Here is a 15,414-nt window from a genome sequence, read left to right as displayed (position 1 = left end):
GACAGTAGGAGAACCAAGCAACACAAAGTAAACAACACCTACACACAAACAACAATACCTCGCAACCCGACGTGTTAAAGGGGTTGTCAATCCCTTCCGGGGTACGGTGCCTCAAGATAGGTAAGCGGACGTGAGGTAAATTGTAGTATATAGATAGATCGAACGCCAAATAAGATAAATAGAGATAAAACACAGCAAGGTATTTTTTGTATTTTTTGGTTTAATAGATCTGAATAAAAATGCAAAGGAAAAGTAGATCGCAAGGCAAATATATGAGAAAGAAGACCCTGGGGCCGTAGGTTTCACTAGTGGCTTCTCTTGAGAAAAATAGCAAACAGTGGGTAAACAAATTACTGTAGGCAATTGATAGAACTTCCAATGATTATGATGATATCCAGGCTATGATCATTACATAGGCATCACGTCCAAGATTAGTAGACCAACTCCTGCCTGCATCTACTACTATTACTCCACACATCGACCGCTATCCAGCATGCATCTAGTGTATTAAGTTCATGAAAAAACAGAGTAATGCAATAAGAACGATGACATGATGTAGACAAGATCCGTTTATCTATATGGCAGTAGATATAGATCTCATATTTTTATCCTTAGTAGCAACGATACATATGTGTCGGTTCCCTTTCTGTCACTGGGATCAAACACCATAAGATCGAACCCACTACCGGGCACCTCTTGCCATTGCAAGATAAATAGATAATGTTGACCAAACAAAACCCAAATATCGGAGAAGAAATGCGAGGCTATAAGAGATCATGCATAAAAGAGATCAAAGAAACTCAAATACTTTCATGGATATAAAAACATAGATCTGATCATAAACTCGAAGTTCATCAGATCCCAACAAACACAGCAGCAAAAGAGTTACATCATATGGATCGCCAAGAGACCATTGTATTGAGAATCAAGAGAGAGAGATGAAGCCATCTAGCTAGTAACTACGGACCCAAAGGTCTATAAAGAACTACTCACACATCATCGGAGAGGCACCAATGGAAGTGGTGAACCCCTCCATGATGGTGTCTAGATTGGATCTGGTGGTTCTAGACTCTGCGGTGGCTAGATGAATATTTCGTAGACTCCCCTAGGGTTCTGGTATTTTGGGGGTATTTATAGAGCAAAGAGGTGGTCCGGGGGGCACCCGAGGTGGGCACAACCCACCAGGGAGCGCCTGGGCCTCCTGGCGCGCCCTGGTGTGTTGTGCCCCCCTCGGGGCACCCCCAGGTGCAACCAGGGCCCGTTGCCTTCCTTCTGGCCCATAAAAAATCTCCATAAAGTTTCGTGGCATTTGGAGTCCGTTTGATATTGATTTTCTATGATGTAAAAAACATGGGAAAAAACAACAACTGACACCTCGCACTATGTCAATAGGTTAGTACCAAAAAATGATATAGAATGACTATAAAATGATTATAAAACATCCAAGATTGATAATAAAACAGCATGGAACAATCAAAAATTGTAGATATGTTGGAGACGTATCAGTAAGCCATAGGCGTACTATACACCGACGGTGCTCCAAGATATTTTGTGCAGCATCTCACACGGTTTGTGATAATAAACTATGTGCGATCTACTTGATTTATCGTCTTGATTTGAATTATGTAATGGGGTCACAACTACAAAGGATGGTGTTTGAATTGCTAGAACTTTTATCTGCAATGAACATGCAACTATAGGTGTGTCATAAAAAATGGAATTCACTGGTACAACGACGTCCTAAACAAATGGTTTAAAACCCCTTTCTACGACGGCATTTGGAACTGTCGCCAAGTGAGTGTGGGCGATAGGGGGCGTCCTTCCCACACGACCCAGAAACCGTCGGGGATAGGCCCTCCTGGGACCTAGGCTGTGGTCGTGTGCGATCGGGCGAGGCATGGAAACCCAATCATTTCCGTAGGTATGTACATCCCACATGGTGAATCCCAGAAATCATTTCCGTAGGTATGTACATCCCACACGGTGAATCCCAGAAATCATTTCTGTAGGTATGCACATCCCAGACGGTGAATCCCAGAAATCATTTCCGTAGGTATGTACATCCCTCACAGTGAATCCCAGAAAATCACTTCCGTAGGTATGTACATCCCGCACAGTTCTTTGTGTGGAAACATTTTTGCAAGGTGGCCTAATGCAAACAATTTGCTGCCGGAAGTCGTGTGTGATTGTTAGTTGATCGAACATGCCTACTTTCTAGAAACCGTGTGGGTTGTTTGAGTTCATCGACCACGGTGTTATCTGAGTAACTGTTTGCAATAGAAAACCCCAATAAGCAGCGTAATTAGCCTATTATTGATAATCCATGTGCTAATCCAACTGATATTTCTTATAGAACACGCCAGATATTTCATATCCGTATAAAAGCAACTAGGCTTTCATAATTGAATTACATCAGATAGCTTCGGCACTCAGTTACGCCATTACACAACAGCACCAAATTTCACATGCAGCATCAAAAACCTTTGGAAAGTAGCATCATACATGGTAAATAGATAGATGAATATCATTTGGGAAACTGCAGAAGCGGAAGGCAAATATTGAGCCTTTAGTGATGTTGAATGCCCTTGCAACTTTAGGCCAGTGGCTATGGATAATTCCCCACCAACCTTCGTCCTCTTCCGCAAGACTTCAATATTGTACCATGGGTGTTGAATGAATACCATCCTTGCCTCTTGACCAATGCAGGTGGTTTGGGAGGTAATCATCAGTGAACTGCTTTGAAAAGTACTGAAAACAAAGCTATGCATAAATCGCTGTTATAAATTTTGAAATGGTGCAAGGGGTAAAAACAAGGTAAAAGAGTTGGTACCATCCTATAGTTGACTGATGTCTTCTTAATTGTGCAAACAAAGATCTTGCTGTTATTCGTCGCAAGTTTCTTCATCCTAACAATCTTTCTGAGTTTCTTGACTTGACTGATATTCATGGACATCTCATTTCCCCATATGCAAAATGGGTCGAACAGTGGGTCTAAGCCTTTGATGGTAGGACCCACATGTGCAAGACCAAATTCTAAGAAACCTAAATATTAGAATGATTCCTTCAACTGCACAATAATGTGCTATTAGCCAAAGGACCCTGCTTGAACAAACCTCGATGGTAAACCACAGTGTCTCCCGTTGTTTCCCTGCAACACACATAAGGAGGATCTTAACCAGCTTAACTGAGAGTTGCCATACTATTAGTAGAATATGTATTGAGTACAACCAAATTTGATTGGTGTCACATATATAAGAATACAAAATTGTACCCACAACAAATGAAAATCAAATTGCAGAACTGAACCAAACAGTTAAATGGACAACAGACCAAATGAACCAAAATAGTTAACCGAGCACAACATTGCAGAATAGAAACATGTACTAGAAGATAAGACAGTTAACAAAACAAAGAATGCTTGAGAACAGTAGTAGGAAATGTAGCAATTGTTGGACCAAAGTGTTAACTGAACATTACATTTCAGAGGACCAAACTGTTAACTGAACACCAGATTGCATATTAACATTACAGAGGACAAATCACCAGAAGGCATTGGCGGTGGCCTTGAGCAAACATCACGAACTGTATTTTAAAGTAGACAACCGCACGGCGGTGTCGACAGTGGCCTCGAAGATGAGGTGCTCCGCCAAGATCTGGCGATCGACACGCATGGCAGCCATAGCGACCTCGTTTGTGCATGCGACTGCATGCTACTCAGCTCCATGTTATACTGCGTGTAAAATGGTTGTGGGCGGCACTTAATTGGAGGAGGGGGGTAGTGATTTCGGTGGAAGGTGTCGCTCCGTCAATCGGGGCATGTGGGATAGGAAAAGGAGGAGGATGGTGTGGGTGGGTTGTGGATTACCTGACCATATCGACGAGGCCGCGCAGCAAGAAGAAGGGTCAGCGACGAGGAGGCCGCGCAGCAAGAAGAAGGGTCGCTGGTGAGGTGGCGGCGTTGCAAGAAGAAAGGTCGCCGGTGAGGAGGTTTTGCTGCCAGTAAGCAGCAGTGAAGGTTTGAACTTGGAAAGAAAGGAGGAAGAGTGGAAATGTGGCTTTTGGTAGGAGGGAGGGGGCGGGGAGATAGATATTTCCATGGTGGCAAAAAAAAATTCATCGGTGCCCGGCGTGCAAGTGTGGTTCAAGCGAGGGCGGTGGACTGTAGACGATGAAGCTTCCTACGTAGGCCAGACAAGACGGTGCGCCAAGATATTTTATATCACATCCCACACGATTCTTTCTAGTAAACTGTTTGTGGTATACCTAATTTTTTCATTATGTTTTCAAAGACAAAATGGTGTTACGGAGGGAAAGGATGGTGTTTGATTTGCTAGAACATTTACGTACAGTGAACATGCAACTAGTACATGAGTGTCGTGTTTAAATTTGGAATTATTCTAGGTTCGTTTGAAATTTTTATGCATTAATTGAGTTTCTGGGCATTTAGTGTGCATAATTCAAATTTGAACTACAAGCACATGCTCCAATGCACCAAAGTTTGCTAAAAAAATCATATGTCTGTCTTTGGGTGAATTTATAGGTCCCATGTAAGAAATGGGAATGAAATTCAAACATCTGGGTGTCGTGGCTCGGCCGGAATGATTGAGAAACTTGGTTTTTTTAATTCCTGTAATTCCAAAACACGGCTGAAAATCATGAAACTTGGCATGGTGTCATGACATGGCACCAACATGCTGCAGTAATTTTTTTGGCCGAATTGGGACAAGCTTTGGTGTAAGCTTCTTGCAAACCGGAGCTTCCCTCAAGAAGGCGCCTGGTTCAAAGAGGGAACATATCACCTCCGTGTGTGAAATGACATACGTACACTGCCTTCTTCCGCCTTAATTTTTGTACACTGGCAGCTTAGACCAAATAGATGTATCGTGCTAAATTTTGGAATTATTCCATGTTCGTTTGGCCTTTTTATACATTAATTGAGTTTCTGGGCATTTAATGTGCATAATTCAAATTTGAACTACAAGCACATGCTCCAGTGCACCAAAGTTGTTTGAAAAATCACATATGTGTCCTTGGGTGAATTTCTAGGTCCCATGCAAGAGACGGGAGTGAAATTCAAACATCCGGGCATCGTGGCTCGGCCCGAAAGATTGAAAAATGGTTTTTTTAATTCCCGTAAATCCAAAACACGCCTGAAAATCATGAAACTTGGCAAGGTGTCATGACATGGCACCAACATGCTGCGATAATTTCTTTGGCTGAATTGGGACAAGCTTTGGTGTAGGCTTCTTGCAAACCAGAGCTTCCCTCAAGAAGGCTTGTGGTTCCGAGAGGGAACGTGTCACCTCCGTGTGCGAAACGACATACGTACACTGCCTTCTCCCGCCTTAATTTTTTACACAACCATATTAGACTGAATAGAAGTACCGTGCTAAATTTTGGAATTATTCCGGGTTCGTTTGGCCTTTTTATACATTAATTGAGTTTTTGGGCATTTAATGTGCATAATTCAAATTTGAACTACAAGCACAGGCTCCAGAGCACCAAAGTTGTTTGAAAAATCACATGTGTGTCCTTGGGTGAATTTCTAGGTCCCATGCAAGAGATGGGAGTGAAATTCAAACATCTGGGCGTCATGGCTCGGCCGGAAAGATTGACAAACTTGGTTTTTTAATTCTTGTAATTCCAAAACACGCCTAAAAATCATGAAACTTGGCATGGTCTCATGACATGGCACCAACGTGCTGCGGTAATTTTTTTGGCTGAATTGGGATAAGCTTTGGTGTAAACTTCTTGGAAACCGGAGCTTCCCTCAAGAAGGCTCGTGGTTCCGAGAGGGAACGTGTCACCTCCATGTGCGAAACGACATACGTACACTGCCCTCTCCCGCCTTAATTTTTTTACATAGCCATATTAGACCAAATAGAAGTACCGTGCTGAATTTTGGAATTATTCTGGGTTTGTTTGACCTTTTTATACATTAATTGAGTTTTGGGCATTTGATGTGCATAAATCAAATTTGAACTACAAGCACAGGCTCCAGAGCACCAAAGTTGTTTGAAAAATCACATGTGTGTTCTTGGGTGTATCTAGGTCCCATGCAAGAGATGGGAGTGAAATTCAAACATCTGGGCATCGTGGCTCGGCCGAAAAGATTGAGAAACTTGGTTTTTAATTCCTGTAATTCCAAAACACACCTGAAAATCTTGAAACCTGGCATGGTCTCATGGCATGGCACCAACATGCTACGGTAATTTTTTTGGCCAAATTGGGACAAGATTTGGTGTAAGCTTCTTGCAAACCGGAGCTTCCCTCAAGAAGGCTCGTGGTTCCGAGAGGGAACTTGTCACCTCCGTGTGCGAAATGACATATGTACATTGCTTTCTCCCGCCTTAATTTTTACACAGCCAGATTAGACCAAATAGAAGTACCGTGCTAAATTTTGGAATTATTCTGGGTTCGTTTTGCCTTTTTATACATTAATTGGGTTTCTGGGCATTTAATGTGCATAATTCAAATTTGAACTACAAGCACAGGCTCTAGTGCACCAAAGTTGTTTGAAAAATCACATGTGTGTCCTTGGGTGAATTTCTTGGTCCCATGCAAGAGATGGGAGTGAAATTCAAACATCCGGGCGTCATGGCTCGACCTAAAAGATTGAGAAATTTGGTTTTTTAATTCCTGTAATTCCAAAACACGCCTGAAAATCATGAAACTTGGCATGGTCTCATGACATGGCACCAAGATGCTGCGGTAGTTTTTTTTGGCTGAATTGGGACCAGATTTGTTGTAAGTTTCTTCCAAACCGGAGCATCCCTCAAGAAGGATCATGGTTCCAAGAGGGAACGTGTCACCTCCGTGTGTGAAACGACATACGTACACTGCCTTTTCCCGCCATCATTTTTTACACATCCAGATTAGACCAAATAGAAGTATCGTGCTATATTTTGGAATTATTCCGGGTTCGTTTGGCCTTTTTTTATACATTAATTGAGTTTCTGGGCATTTAATGCGCATAATTCAAATTTGAACTACAAGCACAGGCTCCAATGCACCAAAGTAGTTGGAAAAATCACATGTGTGTCCTTGGGTGAATTTTAGGTCCCATGCAAGAGATGGGAGTGAAATTTAAACATCTGGGCGTCATGGCTCAGCCGAAAAGATTGAGAAACTTGGTTTTTTAATTCCTATAATTCCAAAACACGCCTGAAAATCATGAAACTTGGCATGGTCTCATGACATGGCACCAAGATGCTGTGGTAGTTTTTTGGCTGAATTGGGACAAGATTTGTTGTAAGTTTCTTGCAAACCGGAGCATCCCTCAAGAAGGATCATGGTTCCAAGAGGGAACGTGTCACCTCCGTGTGTGAAACGACATACGTACACTGCCTTCACCCACCTTAATTTTTTACACAGCCAGATTAGACCAAATAGAAGTACCGTGCTAAATTTTGGAATTATTCCAGGTTCGTTTGGCCTTTTTTATACATTAATTGAGTTTCTGGGCATTTAATGTGCATAATTCAAATTTGAACTACAAGCACAGGCTCCAATGCACCAAAGTTGTTTGAAAAATCATATGTGTGTGTCCTTAGGTGAATTTCTAGGTCCCACGCAAGAGATGGGAGTGAAATTCAAACATCTGGGCATCGTGGATTGGCCGGAAAGATTGAGAAACTTGGTTTTTTAATTCTTGTAATTCCAAAACACGCCTAAAAATCAAGAAACTTGGCTTGGTCTCATGACATGGCACCAACATGCTGTGGTAATTTTTCTATCTGATTTGCGAAGGCGCACACATTAACAATCAACAAAGTCATTTTGGAACAAGTGTTGTCACGTTACAAATCGGATACACAAGTATTATTGAAACCATGGGCATTCGACTTACCAATTACGTGCGGCCACGCGTCCCCTTTTTTATTGGCTAGGATGTGCCGTGTGGAGTAGCTATTTGAGTACGGGAGGCGTGCGATCAGACCCCTGTGCATGCTCATCAGTAGGAGAACCCTTTTGACCGCTACTCGCCGCGCACCTCGCTCCCAACGTCTCCATTAATGGTGACCGAGCACATGTTCTACGGCATGGCTATATGTCTCACTCGACTGAGATTTAAGAGAGAAAAATGAAAATCTGAAAAGAAAGTTATGCACGGATCTTGATGTAAGATCCTACGGACCTATATAGCATCGACTGTGACTTATAGCAAGTATGATGAATATAAGGACGATGACATTGGATAACAATTGTCTTACATATTTATAAACATAATTAAAAAGGCCACATGCGGCACCGCCCAATATACACAAGGGAAAAAGAAGAAGGAAGACAATGATCTGGCTCCCTGGTCTGTACTTTCTTGATGCGTTGCGGCAGACCGTGGGAACTAGTCTCCGCGGCGGGCGGCGACGAGCTCTTTCTTGTCCTCAAGATGCTGGTTGAGAGAATCCACGGATTCCTCCACCAGCCTTCTGCGCTCGAAGCACAGAATGGCATTCTCATCCATAAGTTTCTCAACAATGACGCCGGTCCTCTTCAACTAGGCAGTGGTCTGCTCCTGCTGCTTCGCACTTCCGACGATCTTCGCCCTCAGCAGGTCTCGCTCGGCCTGGAGCTTCGCATTGCTCTCATTTAGTTGGCAGATGACGTCGGTGGACTTTTCAAATAAGGCTTTCAGGTCATCCTGCAACCTCACCCACCTAGAGATCTGATCCATCTGCCTAAGGATGAGGGCACGATGCGCCTATAAGAGTCCTTGCCTGCCCGCGATGCATTTTCCCTGGCCGCCACAGCGCGGGAGGACATCTCTGCTGCATTCGCGGCGCGGCGGGACATCTCTTCTACTTCCGCGGCGCGGCCGGACCAGTCTGTTGCATCGACGGTGCGGTGGGTCCTCCGTGCTACTTTGGCAGTGTGACGGGACCTCTCTACTGCTACGACCATGCAGCGGGACATGTTGGCTGCTTTTGCGATGAGGCGGGACATCTCTCGTGCTCCCGCTTCCAGGCTCGCCTCTCCCTAGTGGCAATCTCTCAGCCCAGAACTCACGCTAGCCATGGCGGATGCAAGGGAACGATGATGAATGAGTTGTTTGTTCTTGACTTTTTGTGGATGAGGAGTTGAGGAGGAATGTGCAGTCATCTTGGAGTAGTAGTATTTATAACCGCGTAGTAATACGCTCCTAAGTGGGAAACCGTTTAGGTTTTGATCGGTGTGAACAGGTTTGCAAATGTGACGGGACGCACGCTCAAAATTTACTGATGGTTATAAGTGCAGCACTATTACTGGAAGCCGTAATGTGGGCACCTACGGCTTCTCGGCCGCGTACGTGGCGTTTGCACCATAGGGTGCACAACAATAGGCAATTTCAGCACACATCTTGTTCCAACAACCGTGCGCTTGAAAGTGCAACTATCCCTGGGTGGTTTTGGTAATTCCTAACAACATATAGCTCATTGAGCTAATTCCATTTCAAGATAAATATTTTAGGAAAGCTCAATGATTGGCATGGCATGGATTAGAAAGTGGACCCCTCACAATACCAAGGACAAAAGGATTGGCTCAAGGTCAAATCACAAGACTCTACATTTTTCATTTTAGTGATCCAAGATCACATTGAGTCCATAGGAAAAGCCAATACTATCAAGAGGGGGTGACGTGTTGCTTAATAAGGTTCTTGCTCAAAATGCTTAGTGATATGCTCCAGAGCCTTCAACTACTTTCTCATATCCACATATGTCCCAAACCAAAAGTTAAACTCGGCCCCACCGAAATTCTCTATCCGGCGCCACCGAGTTCTTTTAACATAGACACTGCCAGAAACCCTAGTCTTTTCGGTCTCACCAATAGGGATCTCGGTCTCACCGAGATGGGATTGTAATCTCTCTGTTTCCCTTCGTCACATTTCAATCAAACCGATATGAGCGATCGGTCCCACCGAGATTGCAATGCAAACTCTCTGTTCCCTTTCGTAACGTTTTGGTCCTATCGAAAGAGCGAATCGGTCCCACCGAGATTGCCTGACCAACTTTCTGTTTGTCTATTACCAAAATCGGTCCCACCGAGTTTGTGTAATCGGTCTCACCGAGATTACGTTATGCCCTAACCCTAATGAAATCGGTCCCACCGAGTTGACGTGTCGGTCCCATCGAAAATCCTAACATTCACATTTTGAACTAAATCGGTCCGACCGAGTTTCATGATTCGGTCCCACCGAGTTTGGTAAATTGTGTGTAACAGTTAGATTTTGTGTGGAGGCTATATATGCCCCTCCACCCACTCTTCATTCGTGAAGAGAGCCACCAGAACATGCCTACACTTCCAACATACATTTTCTGAGAGAGAACCACCTACACTTGTGTTGAGGTCAAGATATCCCATTCCTACCACATAAATCTTGATCTCTAGCCTTCCCCAAGTTGCTTTCCACTCAAATCTTCTTTCCACCAAATCCAATCCTATGAGAGACAGTTGAGTGTTGGGGAGACTATCATTTGAAGCACAAGAGCAGGGAGTTCATCATCAACACACCATTTGTTACCTCTTAGAGAGTGGTGTCTCCTAGATTGGCTAGGTATCACTTGGGAGCCTCCGTCAAGATTGTGGAGTTGAACCAAGGAGTTTGTAAGGGAAAGGAGATCGCCTACTTCGTGAAGATCTACCCGAGTGAGGCAAGTCCTTCGTGGGCGATGGCCATGGTGGGATAGACAAGGTTCCTTCTTCATGGACCCTTCATGGGTGGAGCCCTCCGTGGACTCGTGCAACCATTACCCTTCGTGGGTTGAAGTCTCCATCAACGTGGATGTACGGTAGCACCACCTATCGGAACCACGCCAAAAATCTCCATGTCTACATTGCGTTTGCTCCCTCCAAACTCCTCCATTTACCTTCATATGCAATTGTTTTACTTTCTGCTGCTACACTCTTAGAATTGCATGTGTAGGTTGATTGCTTGACTTGTGCAAAGTTGCTAAAATCTGCCAAGAACTAAAATTGGGAAAAGGCTAGATTTTTATTTGGTCAAGTAGTCTAATCACCCCACTCTAGACATACTTTTGATCCTACAATTGGTATCAGAGCTTTGGTCTCCATTTGCTTTGATTTCCATAGCTTTTTGTGGTCATAGCCTTGGTTTCACAACCTAGGATAGTATGGCGTCTAGCAAGGGAATTTACTACCATAGAGGTCCTTACTTTGATGGTAGAAATTTTGCTAGTTGGAAGCATAAGATGAAAATGCATATTCTTGGACATAACCCCGCCGTTTGGGCTATTGTGTGTATTGGCTTGCAATGTGAATTCTTTGATGTGAGAGAACCGAACCGTGAAGCTACCGCGGAAGAGTTGAAGATGCTGCAATACAATGCTCAAGCTTGTGATATTCTCTTCAACGGATTGTGCCCCGAAGAATTCAACAAAATCAGCCGTCTTGAGAATGCAAAGTAAATGTGGGATACTTTGATTGATATGCACGAAGGTACCGACTCCGTCAAGTAATCCAAATGTGATGTGCTTCAAAGTCAACTTGACAAGTTCAAAATGAAGGATGGTGAAGGTGTCACTGAAATTTACTCTAGGCTTGCTCTCATCACAAATGAGATTGTCGGCTTAGGAAGTGAAGAGATGACCAATAGATTCATCATCAAGAAGATCCTAAGAGCCTTGTATGGAAAATATGATACCATGTGCACATTGATCCAAATGATGCCCAACTACAAAGATCTCAAGCCAACAGAAGTCATTGGAAGAATTGTTGCTCATGGGATCTCACTTAGGGATAAGGAAGAGCTTCACAACAAGTCAAGTGGTGCTTACAAAGGCTCATGTGATGCCCCCACATCATCAAATGAGAAGCAAACCTTCAATGAAGAATTGAGCCTAATGGTGAAGAACTTCAACAAGTTCTACAAGAGTAGAAGCGAGGAAAGAAGTTCCAAGTCAAGGTCCTACAATGACAAAAGATCTTCTAGTCTTGAGTGTAACTGCTACAATTGTGGAAGACCCGGACACTATTCTAATGAGTGTACGGATCCCTACAAAAGAAGAGAAGATTCTACCAAGAGAAAGAAGTAGGAGAGAAGAATCAACATCAAGAGATAGGAGGAGTAGAGATGACCGTTATGAACGAAGAACATCATGGAGAAGCAAGGATTCAGAAAGGAAGGACAAATCATCAAGGGGCTATACAAAACGAAGACATCAAGATCATGTTGGTGAATGGGTATCCGGCTCCGACTCTTGCGATCACTCCGAGAGAAGTTATCACGACGACTCCGAATATACTCAAGATGAAGGTGTTGCCGGTCTAGCACTTGTGTCAACCAACTCCTACGACATATTTGAGTCACCAAATGAAGGAACTGGAAGATGCTTCATGGCAAAAGGTCCAAAGGTATCACACCCCGAGTATGTTGATTTCAATAGTGATGAAGATGACTAGCTAGGTGATGATGATTTACTTGTTGACAATTCTAGTGATGAAAACTATGATGAACTTGCTATTAATCATGCTAATCAAGACAAAATGAATGACGATGATAAGAAGGATATTGAGCGTCTAACTAAAGAGCTAAACACTCTTAAGTTAGCTTATGAAACTACCCTGGAAAATCATCGAGAGCTTTTAAAGATTCATGAGAAGTTACACTTTAAAAAGCTCAACCTTGAACAAGAACATGGGTTCTTAAAAGTGATCAATGATGATCTTCGCAAGAAGAGTTCTTCTTACATTGCCAAGCGTTTACTCTTGTCTACTTACATACCACAAGTTAAATCTATCAACAGGAGTAAGAAAGATTCTTCTTCTAATAGTAACAATAATCATGCTAAACCCAATGATGTTGCTTCTAGTAGTTCTCTTGATTCCACTAATGACTCTCTTATCCAAGTTACACTTGAGCAAGAAAATAGCTTATTGAAGGGAATTATAGAGAAAGGTGTTTACAAGAGCCTTGCCGGAAATAAGCAATTTGAGGAAATCGTACACAAGCAAGGAAGACACTGGAAGAATCAAGGTGCTGGTTTTGAACGAAAGTTCATTGCCAGTGGAGTTGAGTGGGAAGAAGATCAATACCCCAAGACGAAGTTTGTTCCTCAACAAGAGAAGTATGATCCTACTTCTTTCCAAGGAACACAAGTTCAAGATGATCTTCCACCTCAAGACCACAAGCAAAAAGGCAAGGACAAGCTTCAAGAGGATATTGATGCATTTGAAGAAGCTCCCAAGGCCTTGGTCAAGTGGGTTCCCAAGACTACATCAAGTTCTACCTGATCAAGTATGACTACAACTCCAAGGATTCCCATTAAGATGGTGTGGATCCCAAAGAAGAAGAACTAGAGAGTTCTTGAGGGTGACTCCGCCAACATACATCACTCTTATCATTTGCCAATAACAAGTGCAAACAACTTCCATATCTTGCACTAGTTCAAGGAGTCACAAACCCTCTTGTTGGTAAGACAAGGGACAAGGTAACCTAATGCTTTCATGCACATCATCTTGTGTATACATCACTCTATGTCTGTGGATATCCTTGCTTGTTCCTTGTGGGACTAACCCGTGTAGGTATTGAAAGTGCAACTCACTCCAAAGGATTGCTCAAAATGATCTACATCAACATTGAGCATCCTCATCTTCATTACCTACATGAAGTCATCATCGACAAAACCCAAGGTTAGTTCATCCCTCTTAGGGGGGATATCACACATAGGGGGAGCTTTACTCTAAAATTGAGCTAAAGCAACTTTAATGGTGTGAGCACAACAATGCTTAATGTAAAAGTGGTAACCCCACTTGTGCTTAAACGATGAGTATGACCTATGATCAAATGTTCTCATTTGACTCATATATAGATGAACAAGTCATCGCCAATTGCTTGATAGATGCTAGAGTGTCTGTGCATGCTTTGTCACATATTTCACTTGCCATTTTGTTGTGCATGTTGGATGCATATTTATCTCATTCGAGGACATCCATTTGTTGCTTTGATTGTTTGGCTTTTTCTCTTTTGCCAAATGGATGGACAAGAATGCCTAAGAACTCCCTCTAGCTATCTATGATTTCCTCGTCTCAAACTCTATTCATGCTACATCACAAAGTTTGATCAAGTCAGATTCGAACCACTCTGTATGAGGAGCACTCAGAGTCCCCAATTTGTCATAGACTTAAACTTCCAAAACCTCTTTGTGCATTTCGATCTGACTGATTCATCCTTTTCGGTACTACCGAGATCACTTAGTTGATCTAGGTTTTCAATCTCGGTGCAACCGATTAGAACCTTCCGGTCACACAGAGTTGCAGTAACTGCCTGCAGTTTTGCATCTCGGTGACACCGAGTTGTTCCACTCAGTCACACCGACAAGGTCAGGTTATATATACTGACGGGTCAAATTTTGGAAAAAAATTCCAAAACCCTTCACCCGCTGAGGGAGTCCTGGATTACGGGGTCCTCGGACAGCCGGACTATATACTTTGGCCAGACTGTTGGACTATAAAGATACAAGATTGAAGACTTCGTCCCGTGTCTGGGTGGGACTCTCCTTTGCGTGGAAGGCAAGCTTGGCAATTCGGATATGTAGATATGCTCCCTTGTAACCGACTCTGTGTAACCCTAGCCCCCTCCGGTGTCTATACAAACCGGAGGGTTTAGTCCGTAGAACGATATCAATCAGAATCAGAGGCTAACTTCTAGGGCTTTGCCTCTACGATCTCGTGGTAGATCAACTCTTGTAATACTCATATCATCAAGATCAATCAAGCAGGAAGTAGGGTATTACCTCCATCGTGAGGGCCCGAACCTGGGCAAACATTATGTCCCCCGCCTCCTGTTACCATCAACCTTTGACTCACAGTTCGGGACCCCCTACCCGAGATCCGCCGGTTTTGACACTGACATTGGTGCTTTCATTGAGAGTTCCACTATACCGTCACGATAAAGGCTTGATGGCTCCTTCGATCATCGGCAACGATGCGATCCAGGGTGCGGTTTTTCTCCCCAGACAGATCTTCGTACTCGGCGGCTTCGTACTGTGGGCCAACTCGCTTGGCCATCTGGAGCAGATCGAGAGCTACGCCCCTAGCCATCAGGTCAGGTTTGGAAGCTTGAACTATATTGCCGACATCTGTGGAGACTTGATCTTCGACGGATTCAAGCCCATGTCAGGTGCGCCGCACAGTCGCGACGAGCATGACTTAGCTCAACCATCGGACGGTGTTCGGGAGATCACACCTCTGGCTACTCCGGCCATCAATCCGGAGTAGATCGTGCCGTCCGAGGACGGGTGGTTGGACCCCGCCACGGAAGTCGCACACTTAGCGGCGATAGAGCTGAATACTGACTTCACCTCATATGACACATGTGTTACCGGGCCCTTGGATTCGTCCCCGGCCACAAGCTCTGAACCGCGTGCGTCCGTGCCCATCCAATCTGATTGGGCACCGATCATGGAGTTTACCTCCGCA

The sequence above is a fragment of the Triticum dicoccoides genome, chromosome 3A (genome assembly GCF_002162155.2).
Source record: "Triticum dicoccoides isolate Atlit2015 ecotype Zavitan chromosome 3A, WEW_v2.0, whole genome shotgun sequence".
Classification (NCBI taxonomy): Eukaryota; Viridiplantae; Streptophyta; class Magnoliopsida; order Poales; family Poaceae; genus Triticum; species Triticum dicoccoides.
This window is presented reverse-complemented; position numbering follows the sequence as displayed.